This window comes from Podarcis melisellensis (genome assembly GCF_964234715.1).
Source record: "Podarcis melisellensis genome assembly, chromosome: 4".
Classification (NCBI taxonomy): Eukaryota; Metazoa; Chordata; class Lepidosauria; order Squamata; family Lacertidae; genus Podarcis; species Podarcis melisellensis.
Genome location: NC_138531.1, coordinates 84,069,901 through 84,081,662, shown reverse-complemented (window position 1 = coordinate 84,081,662; position 11,762 = coordinate 84,069,901). Strand labels below are relative to the sequence as shown.

Here is an 11,762-nt window from a genome sequence, read left to right as displayed (position 1 = left end):
ATTTTTTGTAGGTTTTTTTTTAAAAAAAATTCATTACTATTAAGGAATTTTCCTTTGTAATTTTGTTTGTCTATATTTAAATGTACCTGTTTGAAGCAAAATAAAAGTTAAAAAAAGAAAAAAAGCTTTAATGAAAAGATTGCACCCTCAAATATGTTACATAACATTCACCATTATTTCCACCATAGCTTTTTTGAAATATTATGTGTTAGTGGTTTTATAATATTTTTAATATATTGTCTCATTTCAACACTAACATTTCTGCCAACACAGTTATAGGTATAATGTTTGCAATGGCTTTCTAGACAGATGTGAATTCACTCCACAAATGTACAAATATTGCATTTCAATGGCTTTAGAGGATTGGGTTGTGATTCTATTCCTGTACACCCTAGGTTACTTTGGGGGAGGATCCGAGATATCCAAAATACCAGCACTGCATCCATGCATTTCTTTAGCATGGTATCCTCCTATATGATAATATTCCATTCCACTGGACAGATTTCTCCCATTTGACATAGGGTAGGACTTCTGTCTTGAACAACAAAGAGACTCTCAACATACTGTGAAAGTATTGCCAAAGATTTTCATATGTAAATATTTCCCTTTCAGATAAACTGAACCAATGCTTACAGAGTCAAATATATGTTATATAATAGTGCTCATTATACCCATCATACCCTTTTAAAACTTTCTGCATTGTTCACTTCTGTGATCTAGAATGGTTTTAGTTCCTCTGTTCATTATGATGGAGAGATTCTTGAACTCTTTCTTCTAACCTTGTTGCTTAGCACAAACCTGTAATACACACCCATGCCAACAGCAGCTGTCACCGTGGAAAGGACCAACAGACTTCCTATAATACTACCTACAATGACACCATTCCAGTTTTTTGAAATTGGCCCACTGTCAATGCTGCCCCCATATCCTTTCTTTAGACAGTCAGGAGGGGCCCAACCATAAGAACAATGGCAGTGTTTGTGGTTGTTGCATATTCCCCTATTATGGCACTTTGTGGCATTGCAATCATACTGCAAGAGGGACACGTTCTTGCATTCCCTACTAATACACATCATGCCAGTGCCACAAGGTGTACCATCTTCCACTGCTCCAAGATCAGCTACCTCCATTCCACTGTGGTAGTCTGTAGCCCAGCAGTTACTTTTGCCAATGGTGGTTTGAATGATGGTTTGGTGTTCCTCCAAGGTAGGTAGCCCATAAATATTACTACACTGCATTCGGCCACATAGAATATTTTCAGCTTTGCATTTCTTAAAAATACCATGTTTTAGGCCACAGTTGCCAAAGCGGTCACCTTGAGCATTCATTCCTCTGAAACAATCCTCTGAAGCTCGTACGGTTTTCTTGCCAAATATCTTTTTGCACTGCCCGTTAGGAGTACTACAACGACCATGATAGCAATAGACTCCATCACCACAAGGGGCACCATCTTGTACATAAACATCTTCCGGACACTGGTCTGAAGTTCCAGTGCAAAATTCAGGAAGATCACACATACTAATACTCTTTCTGCAAATGGATCCAGCAGGACGGTACTTGCACCTGTCACAGCACAATCCAGAAGAACAATTGGCACATGGACGCAACGTGCAATCTGGCCTGCAACAATAATCCAATCGACACTGCTCAGTTGTACCACAGTCGCATTGCTCTCCTTTTTCCACTACTTTGTTCCCACAGTATTCGAGGTTATAGATTTGATCAGGGTCTGGTGGAATCAACAAGCAAGGTGAGTTCCTTCGATTGAAATACTCATAGTAACTGCAGTTGCTAAACTTATCAACATCTGAGTGCCAAGCAGACATAATGCAGGCACGTCGATCACATTTACAGACAAAATCATCATGGTTCATACCAAGATTATGTCCAAATTCATGGGCAAATAGCACAGAAAAATCAAACAAATTGAAATTCTTTGATACTTGTCAGGGTTTCTGGGAGAGAGGAGGAGATGACAGAGGAGACGGAGAGCGAGTGGGAGGAGGGGCAGAAGGATGAGGAAGAAGATGACGGAATTCTGAGGGAATCCACGAGTCTGAGCAGCGAGTCAGAGGATTCTCAAAAGGGGGTTACCTTAATCAAGCAAAAGGGAGGAGAAGGGAGAAGCGGAGAGGAGCCCAGTGGAAGACAGACGCAGCAAGAGGCGTCTCAGCCGGAACGGAGAAAAGGGGGTGGAGTCGTCAGCCTCTCGGAGGGAGCAGGATTAGGAGAGAACAGAGAAAGGGGGTTGGAGCAAGGTGTTCAGCCGGAAAGGGTGGAGAGCAGAACAAGGGGTGGTGTAGCGGTCGAAAGAAAGGTCAGCAGCAACGTACGCGCGCCAAGTTCAAACGTAGAGGCGCGCGGAAGTGGAGAGAGCTCAGGGGAGGAGCCCGGCCCTAAAGCCAGAAGGAGGGGGGAAGAGGCGGCAGAGGATTCAGCCTCAGGCGAGTCACGGAGAGAGGGAACCCAGGGGGGCAGGAAGACCCTGCGGAAAAGAAAGGAGAGGAAGAGGTGGTCTAGAGCCAGGCTATTAAGTTGGTGTGGAAGAGGGGAGGAGTCAGAGGGGACTTCAGCGGTCTAACGTGACAGACGTACGGCCACAATGCTGAACTGTACGAGAAGCAGAAATCTTCAATAAACTTTTCCTGTAAATAAACTGCAACGGAGTGAGGTCTCTGGTGAGCTGGGACCCGTCCTGGGTGGCCGTGACAGTAAGTCCCCTCTCTGAAAGCAAAAAATTTTTTTTGCGAAGCTCACGAACGGGAGCAGCCATGAGCGCTGAGGAGCAGCTGGTTGCACTGCGGGATCAGGTTACCGCTCTCACATCGGCAGTCATTGCTTCGCAGAAGAAGAATGACGACTTGGAGAAGACGTGCCAGGATTTGCAGGCAAGGTGGGAACACGCGGACAGGGCGGGGGCCCCAGGTTCCAGAGCGGAGGGCATTGCGCTTGGACGGAGGGGGGGTGCCCTGGTTCCGCATTTTAATGGCAACTTGCAAGACTATCCCAATTTCAGAGCGGACGTCGTATATGCACTGCATTTACTCCGTCACGATTTTAAAGATGAGGAGGAGAAAGTGGGGTTCATTGTTTCGCACCTGCATGGGGAGGCCAGGGCTTGGCTACGCAATCTGTGGCGCGAAGATGGACCGGCCCGTCGCAATTCAACTGCGTTCATCAAAGCGATGGATTCTTGTTTTCAATCCTCTGTGGATGTGGACATTGCGCGCCGTCAAATGCACGGGCTGAGGCAGGGGAAAGCGACTGTGCGCCAATACCACTCTAAATTTTTTGCATTGCTCACCGCCTTAGATTGGCCAAAGGACAGTAAGCCGGTCAGAGATCTTTTTTGGGAGGGATTGAGCCCCCCCATCAAGGATGAGATCGCTAGGGGGGACAGACCCCAGACCCTAGAAGACGTGGTGCAACGGGCTTTAGCTATTGGAATTCGACATGAGGGACGTCCGTGGCACGAGGAGGACGGGTCCCAAGCACGTGCGCAAGCGAGGACTCTCCCTTTTGTGCACAGGGATTTCTGCCGTGCGCACCCCTCGCCAATGGGGAAGGACAGCGAGGAGCCAATGGAGATTGGTGGTGCTAGGGCTCAGAAGCCATCCCAGAGCCCTGTCCCTGGTGCAGCCAAAGCGAAGCCTCCTAGAGGAACCAGGAAGTGTTACATCTGTGACAGTGCGCACCATATGGCGAAAGAGTGCCCCCAGAGGCTCCAGAAGCACACTGCAGCACTGGCAACTGTAACAGCAGAGGTGCAACCAGGGGAGCAGCTTCAGGGAAACGACAGTGCCTGGCTGGAAGCAGAGCTACTGGGGCTCAGCCAGGCGGATCTGTAGACAAGCCCCCAGCATCACTGCAGAGCGTGGACCCTTTGCCTCCCAGACCGGCAGTTCTGCTCACAGCAACACTCCAGTTGCCTGATGGGAGACTCCTCGAGGTTCCAATAACGATCGATTCGGGAAGCAACGCCGACTTCGTGGGACTGCAGTTCGTTAAGCAGCACAACATGGCGCTCCTGCCTGCAACGACGCCTCTAAACGTGGTCACGGTAGACGGCAGGAAGTTGCTGGGGGGGCAAGTGGTGCAGCAAACCCCTCCCATGATGATGCAGATTGGCAACCATCGAGAACTTATTAGTTTCAATGTCACCCACTTATCGGACACACCCATCGTGTTAGGCATGAGTTGGCTGGAGAGGCACAGTCCCGCGGTTGCGTGGTACCAGCGGCAGATCACCTTTTGTTCATCGTATTGTGCTCAGCATTGCTTTCAGACCGATCAGGGAGGAGAAGCCGAGCAGCAGTTGCATCTGGGTATGGTGCAAACAGTGCCTCACAAGTACCAGGACTTCTTGGAGGTTTTCTGTGAGAAGGAAGCTGACAAGTTGCCGCCTCACAGACCTTACGACTGCGCGATTGATTTAGTGCCAGGGGCGCAACTGCCTGCTGCCAAGCTGTACTCCATGTCGGAAGACGAGATGCAAGAGCTTCGGGAGTTCATAGACCATAACCTCAAGCGAGGTTTCATCCAGGAATCTAAAGCAGCGGGTGGCAGCCCTGTGTTCTTTGTGAAGAAGAAAAACACGCCCCAAAAAAGGCTTATAGTGGATTACAGGTTCATAAACAGCTTGACTAAGCCCAAAGCTTTCCCCATGCCCAAGATTGACGACCTTTTAGCGACCGTCAGGAGGGGCAAGATTTTCACCAAGCTGGACCTACGTGGAGCTTACAATCTCATCCGCATCCGGAAAGGAGATGAGTGGAAGACCGCCATGTTCACCCCTCTGGGCACATACGAATACAGAGTCATGCCTTTCGGTCTCCAAAATGGCAGCCACGTTTTTCAAGCATTTATGCACCACGTGCTAGCAGGTCTCCTCTACAAGAAGTGTGTCTGCTTTCTCGACGATATCCTGGTTTTCTCGGAATCGTCGGAGGATCACGATAAGGACGTGAGGGAGGTCCTGCAGAGGCTGAAGGACCACAGGCTGTACGCCAAGTTGGAAAAATGCCAGTTTGATGTCAGAGAGGTTGATTTCCTTGGCTACAAGTTGTCCGACGAGGGACTGGCCATGGACAGGGCTAAGGTTCAAGCGCTGTTGGACTGGAAAAGCCCTCGAAATCGGAAAGAGGTCCAGAGGTTCATCGGCTTTGCCAATTTTTACCGCAAGTTTATTAAAGGTTTTGCGAACGCGACGGCGGCTATCACTGACACCCTCAGTTCCAAGAAGAAGAAGTTCGTCTGGACCGAACAAGCGGAGCGGTCCTTCCGGACGCTTAAAGGTCTTTTCGCCTCCGAAGAGCAGCTGCTCCACGTGAATCCCGGCAGACCCATGCGGGTAGAGACCGATGCGTCAGACAGAGCGGTTGGGGCCGTTCTTTTGCAAGAGGATTCGCAAGGCAACTGGAGACCGGGTGCGTTCTACTCCCGGAAGCTCAGCAAGACGGAGCGCAATTATACCATATGGGACAGGGAGTTGTTGGCCATTCATGCAGCTTTCAAAGCGTGGCGACACTTCTTAATAGGAGCCAAGCACACGGTGCAAGTCCGCACGGATCACAAGAACTTAGAGTATTGGCGGACGGCTAAGTTACAGACCCAGCGACACATGCGCTGGGCGGAGTTCTTTGCGGATTTCGACTTCAAAATAGAATACATCCCAGGAGACTCCAATGTTATTGCAGACGCGCTGTCCCGAAAGCCGCAATACTTGGAGGAAGCAGCTCCAATCGCAGCAAAGCACATTTTCGCACCGCAGGCGTGGACGTGCGCTACCATCGCAGTCGACCTGGACGCGGTGCGACGCGCGTTGCAAAGGGATCAGTTTGCACAGTCCAAGATGGAGGAGCTACGCGGAGGGTCGCGAGACAACGATGAGTTCCAATTGCAAGATGGACTTTTGACTCGTAAGGGTGCCCTTTACGTGCCCACCGACGATCTTCGAGCCAAGGTTCTGCAACAATTGCATGACGCCCCTAGTGCAGGCCATTTCGGCAAAGAGAAGACGATGGAGTTGGTGGCTAGAGACTTTTGGTGGCCCCAGATGAGAGGAGAGGTGGCGGACTACGTCGCCAGGTGTGATATCTGCCAGAGGTCCAAACCAGTGCACCAGAAGCAGGCGGGATTGCTAGAACCGCTGGAGACACCGCAGCAACCGTGGGAGAGGGTAGCGTTGGACTTTGTTACGGACCTGCCCAGCTCCAGAGGTAAGACGGCGGTGTTAGTGGTGGTGGACTTGTTCACCAAGATGGCGCATTTCATCCCTTGTGCCAAGGTGGCGACGGCAGAACAGACCGCAAAGCTCTTCATCGATCACGTCTTCAGAGTGCATGGACTTCCGCAGTCCGTCTTGTCCGACAGGGGGCGCCAGTTTGTTTCCACTTTCTGGCGAAAGCTTCTGGGCATCTTGCACGTCAAAATCAACCTGACATCGGCGAGACATCCACAAACCAACGGTCAAGCGGAGAGGGTCAACGCGATCATGCAGCAGTACCTGCGGTGCTACGCCAACCAGCGACCTGCGGCGTGGGTGGACTATCTGCCGATGGCTGAATTCGCCTACAACAACACGAAACACGCATCCACCGGGGTGACGCCTTTCTTCGCGAACAATGGCCGTCATCCCAGAACCTTCCCGAGATTTGCGGCACCAGGAGGGGGGGGGCCTCAAGATGCCGACCAGTTTGCAGCGGAGTTGCAAGAGGTGCACGAGGAGCTGCGGAGACATTTGGAGCTGGCAAAACAGGCGTATAAGGTGCAGGCCGATAAGCACAGGAGGGCGGGAGAGGACATCCAGATTGGGGACTGGGTGTGGTTAGCAGCCCACGCGATGCCGGCCAGGTCATTGGCCAAGAAGAAGTTAGGACACAGGCAGCTAGGGCCATATCAAGTTGAGGCTAAGATCAATCCGGTGGCTTTTCGTCTAGCCCTTCCGGAGGGTTCCAGGGTGCACCCGGTCTTTCATAGGTCGGTGCTCACTCCCTACAAAACCCCACACAGGTTTCAAGAGTCAGGAGCACTCCCAGAGCCACGTAGGAGGGCACCTGAGGGGGGGGAATCGCCAAGACCAGAACCTCTTAACGAGGTCACAGAGATACTGGACTCGAGATGGGGGGAGGAGGGAGTTGAATATTTTCTAGCCAGGGAAGGCACTCCGGCCTCTGCCAATAGCTGGGTGCCGGGTTACGCGTTGGACGAACCCCTGTTGAAGGAGGAGTTCCATGCACTTTTTCCGCACAAGCCCATGCCCGAGGAGTATTTTGATGATTGGCTTTTCACGCCCACTTTGTCAGACAGCACGTTCGAGGGTTTCTCCTCACCCGAGGGCCATACGCCCGAAACAAGCCCGGCCAGGGATCCGAGACTGGGGGGGGAGGAGACAGGCCCTTGTTGGTGGGTGGATCAGCCAAGGGAGGCATGGAGTCAGAGATGGATGGTAGGTCCTTGGCAGGCAGCGCCAGGAGAAGCAGTGATGGAGGAAGAGACTGTGAGGTCTGTGGGTGGGGAACCCGAGTTCGAACACACATATACGGAGATGACAGAGGAGAACGTTGAAGTGGACAACTTGTATCCTGAACCGACCCCGGAAGAACCACGTTTTCCTCAACCTGCACCCGGCGAGCGGGAGGGGGGAAGGGGGGGCTTCGAGGGGGGGATGGATGTCAGGGTTTCTGGGAGAGAGGAGGAGATGACAGAGGAGACGGAGAGCGAGTGGGAGGAGGGGCAGAAGGATGAGGAAGAAGATGACGGAATTCTGAGGGAATCCACGAGTCTGAGCAGCGAGTCAGAGGATTCTCAAAAGGGGGTTACCTTAATCAAGCAAAAGGGAGGAGAAGGGAGAAGCGGAGAGGAGCCCAGTGGAAGACAGACGCAGCAAGAGGCGTCTCAGCCGGAACGGAGAAAAGGGGGTGGAGTCGTCAGCCTCTCGGAGGGAGCAGGATTAGGAGAGAACAGAGAAAGGGGGTTGGAGCAAGGTGTTCAGCCGGAAAGGGTGGAGAGCAGAACAAGGGGTGGTGTAGCGGTCGAAAGAAAGGTCAGCAGCAACGTACGCGCGCCAAGTTCAAACGTAGAGGCGCGCGGAAGTGGAGAGAGCTCAGGGGAGGAGCCCGGCCCTAAAGCCAGAAGGAGGGGGGAAGAGGCGGCAGAGGATTCAGCCTCAGGCGAGTCACGGAGAGAGGGAACCCAGGGGGGCAGGAAGACCCTGCGGAAAAGAAAGGAGAGGAAGAGGTGGTCTAGAGCCAGGCTATTAAGTTGGTGTGGAAGAGGGGAGGAGTCAGAGGGGACTTCAGCGGTCTAACGTGACAGACGTACGGCCACAATGCTGAACTGTACGAGAAGCAGAAATCTTCAATAAACTTTTCCTGTAAATAAACTGCAACGGAGTGAGGTCTCTGGTGAGCTGGGACCCGTCCTGGGTGGCCGTGACAATACTTCAACACCAGTAGCGAATTTCTCACTACAAATTTGTCCTAGAAATGCTACTCCAATAACACCTCTATACGACCTGTATACAATTAAGTGAGCAGCATCATTCTTTAGATGGTTAAGTAGAGTGTTACGTCTCCATATATTGAAAGCATTAAGTGTGGCTCCGATACTTTTATCAACATCTATGAGGTTCTTTTCCGTCCATATCTCCAGTCCTGCTACAGACACGTCAAGAAACAGTGGCTCAAAAAATGAATTTATAACATGGGTGGCCTCAAGAATTTTCAGAGCAATATCAGTTTCATTTTTATCAAACTTAACATATCGTTCATGCTCCACCACAAATGCCACTTCTGCATGTCTCTTGTGTGGCCACCAGAGTCCTACTGGAGCACTTTTGACAGCCACATGTTCTGCGTCCTGGATCATGGCCTCCTGACGCCTTTGCTCTTCCTCCGTCAACCCACACCTCATGTGCATGGCACTCTCCTCTATTTCCAGTCGATATACCACATGCTGAAAGGTAGCAGATGGCTGGACAGGTTCAATTTGATATGTCTCATTGTTAAGTTGTAACAGGCCCCTGAGTCCCCCTGAGCAAGTGCTGAGAGTGACTGAAGAGAGAGGCTTGTCCTGTATGAAGCCACTGTAGAAACAATCATCCCTGATGTAATGATAATCACCCAGGAGGTCCCCTTCCTTATTGTACGTGAAGATGGGGAAGTGTTTAGGAACAATGCCCTTCTTCCACCTTAGGCGCACCACCTGGCCCTTCCCCTCAATCTGCAGCAGGTAGCTGACATCCAGGGTTTCCTGTAGTCCATACCTGAAGCTCAGTTTCCTTGGAATGGTCACCTCATAAGAGGCATACCTAAAGCCCTGAGGTGGTGTCTGGCCACCAGTCGCACTCAGGACATTCCTCAAAAACATAATGAGCAGCCATGCCAGGCTGCCACTCATTTTCCCAGAAAGAGGAAAGTATCTCTTGAAGCACCGCCTCTGGCATCTGATCCCTGAAAGGGAAGCCCCAAACAGTTGTTACCAGGTTAGTAACAACTAACCCAGGTTAGATGGGAAGGAGGCTATATGTGAATTAGAATAGGAGGAAGATATGTTGCCTAGCAACTGCCAGTGTGCTCCATCTGTGGAATGTGGGCGGAGCTTGGAGGATCAAAGATGGAACAGAATAGAAGAGGAATAGCAGGGAAGAAAACATTCCTAAGAAGTTTCTGCCTGAGAGGGTTGCATGAAGAAGAGCAAAAAGAGAGAGAGAGGGTCTTATAGCACCCCATGGACTAACAAGTTCTTTTTCAGCATCAGTCAGTGGGCATGAGCTCACTTCATACATTGGATGGGTCATAGTCCTCAGTTGTCAAGTATGGGACATTAAAAGTACTTTCTATGACAATTCAACTAGTGTTTAAATGTATGCAAAACATAAAAATAACTGGTGATAGAACAATCGTCTTTGCATTGCTGAGTTCCTTTTCAGCTCTGAGGCAGAACCTCCATTTCACTTGGCCAGGTGAAGAAGCCCAGGTGAGCAAAGTGCTTCTTCCTGCCAGTTTTTACTTGTCCACCTCCTTCAGAGAAGGGAAGCCAGCAGGGAGTGCTGGCCACCAGCTCAGTCAAAACCACCCAAAAGAGTGAATGGCCCCTCTAATCCCTCCCAATCCCCTCAGCATCTTCCTTTTTTGCACACCAAACTGTGGTCTCCCTTAATGGGAGATTCCATGCACCCCTTTTGATTTGAGATACAAGAGATTCATTCTGGATCTTCTGCGTACAATATATGGTGTACACCGCTGAACTATGGATCTTCCCATCCTTAAATAAGTAAGGGAAATTAAAACTCTTAGGGTCATGTGAAATATTTTAGAAAGGGGATCTAGCATTTCCAGAGAGCATCTTGTTGTTGTGTAGTCATTTAGTTGTGTCTGACTCTTTGTGAACTCATGGACCAGAGCATGCCAAGCACTCCTGTCTTCCACTGCCTTCCACAGTTTGGTCTAACTCATGCTAGTAGCTTCAATAACACTGTCCAACCATCTTGTCCTTTGTCGTCCCCTTCTCCTTGTGCCCTCAATCTTTCCCAGCATCAGGGTCTTTTCCAGGGAGTCTTCTCTTCTCAAGAAAGTAAAAGCCCAAGAAAGTAAAATCTCTCACTGCCTCCATTTCTTCCCTTTCTATTTGCCAGGAGGTGATGGGCTCAGTGACCATGACCTTAGTTTTTTTGATGTTGAGCTTCATACCGTATTTTGTGCTCTTCTCTTTCACCCTCATTAAAAGGTTCTTTAATTCCTCCTCACTTTCTGTCATCAAGGTTGTGTTATCTACATATCGGAGGTTGTTGATATTTCTTAGTTTTATCAAAAAGTGTATTGGCTTTCCTAAAAATTGTTCATATTGAGGAAAACCCCAATTTATTTCAAAATATGCTCTCTGTTAATTAGAAATATGCTAGAATACTGTTTACTTGGTTTCCCAGTATTAGATTTATAAAATCTTTAATGTGTGAAGTGCAAAAAATATTTTGCATTTATATGCATTGGTGTTTTAAATACACAAGTCTTGAGCCATTTTTACATGTAATGGGAGTTAAATACAGGGGGATTTGTAAACCCTGTATAAACTCAGAGGTCAAGTAAGGGCTACCTTTTGGCCTGGGTGAAAGCAGGTTTCCCATAATATTCTCCCTCACAGTTGTGTCTGAATACTTGAATTAGAGATAGGCAAGTTATTCTGAGCTCACTTCAGATTATCTTGAAAATTTTCTGAGACCTTCCCCCAAAATTAGAAGATCTTATTGAAAGATAGAACTAACCAGCATATAGAGCTGGATGCTCAGCTAGTGGAATATTTTCTCCCCAAAGCTACAAAGATCTAAAAAGCAAAGCGCTAATTAGCTACTTATTAGAGACAGCCAGACTGACCATTACATGATTCTAGAAAAAATATATGTGCCGACAGTATGACTCAGGACAGCTGAAGGGATTTATAAATCTCCTATCTCCTTTGAAGCCAGATTTTACTTCACTGGCACCCTCGGGAGGTGGTGGACATTCCTTTCTTGGAGGCTTTTAATCAGAGGTTGGATGACCCTCTGTCATGGATGCTTTAGCTGAGATTCCTGCATTGCAGGGGGTTGGGTTAGGTGAACCTGGAGTCCCTTCCAACCCATGATTCTATGTAGAAACAAGACTAGAACATGAAGACATTAAATGAAGCTGAAGAATGGAAAATTCAGGACTGAAAAACCCATTTACATGGTGCATACTTAAACAGTAGAATTTGTTCTCAAAAGGTGCATTGATGGTCACCAG

General features: G+C 49.3%; 1 pseudogene across 1 annotated transcript; it reads right to left on the bottom strand.

The window, feature by feature from the left end:
• Positions 1–213: 213 nt before the first annotated feature.
• Positions 214–10,474, bottom strand: LOC309368773 (disintegrin and metalloproteinase domain-containing protein 20 pseudogene; annotated as a pseudogene). The gene is made up of 2 exons: positions 8,451–10,474; positions 214–1,942 (listed from the first exon to the last, which is right to left on the bottom strand). The product of its transcript is annotated as a disintegrin and metalloproteinase domain-containing protein 20 pseudogene (transcript).
• Between the last annotated feature and the right edge of the window lie 1,288 nt (positions 10,475–11,762).